The following is a 1,105-nucleotide window of genomic DNA, read 5'->3' on the forward strand; positions in this document are numbered from 1 at the left end:
TGACAGGACAAAAAAAGGATACAAAGGAAAGATCATTTTGTATTTATATATACAAAATAGGATAAATTTACAGCTACTTTCACTTAATTCAATGAGAAGAAAGAGGTGTACTAACAGTGTTTGCACAGAATATCCTGTCTGCTTCTTGTACTATGGACAACCACTAAGAAGATAACAATGTACAGTGTATTGATTATCAAAACTGTCCTATTACTCAGCTATGAAACTGTCTCATTCATATTTATTTCTCAATAAAATATATATTATCATAAACTTAAAAAGAACATAATTTGATTAAAGAGAAAAAAACCCTGACATGATTCATCAGAAAACAAAAGGCCATAGTGGACCTACCATCATGATAGTCCTGTCTTAGCTTGTAACGTGTCTGACAGTCTTGAAGAAAATCCTGAGGCCCAGAGAGAGATTTCTCTAAATGTAGACTTCAGCTCTAGAAAAAGAGCATCCTTCAAGTGTTAAAGGGCCTATAACATTATCATAATAGCATTATTTAGAAAAAAATGCTATAAAATGAAAATTAGATCTTTAATAAATTAGGTATTTAATATATGTGATTGTGATGCTTAAGTTTAATCATTAACTTAATTGACTTGGAAGCTTCCCAAGGGATTAGCACGGTACGTGCTTTGGTATGTCATGGAGGCATGACCTTGGTTTCTATTTCTGATCCTTCACCCCTTCCTTCTGGCACTTTTCTCTTGCTGTTTCCTGGACCATGAACTAAGCAGCTTTGTCCTGCCATGCTGTTCTGCCATAGAGCCAATCAACAACTGATTGAATTCCCTAAATCTATGGACCAAATAAAACTTCTCATTCTTTAAATTTTGAATGTTGGATATTGTGTCCTCATAATGGGAAAGTTGACCAGTACAGTGCTTAATATGTGTATTTAATACAAATAAGGTTCTATTCACCACAAATTAAATATTTGGATATAGTCTATAGGAGTGGTCTGTAACTCTTTTGGAGTTGTGAATATATTTTTTCATAATTTTATTGATAAACAAATAGCAATGAGACAGTTTCAAATCAAATCGCTAGGACAGTTTCAATAACTAACACACTGCATACATTCTTCTTAGTG

The sequence above is a fragment of the Octodon degus genome, unplaced genomic scaffold (assembly GCF_000260255.1).
Source record: "Octodon degus isolate 3935 unplaced genomic scaffold, OctDeg1.0 scaffold00045, whole genome shotgun sequence".
NCBI classification, from domain to species: Eukaryota; Metazoa; Chordata; class Mammalia; order Rodentia; family Octodontidae; genus Octodon; species Octodon degus.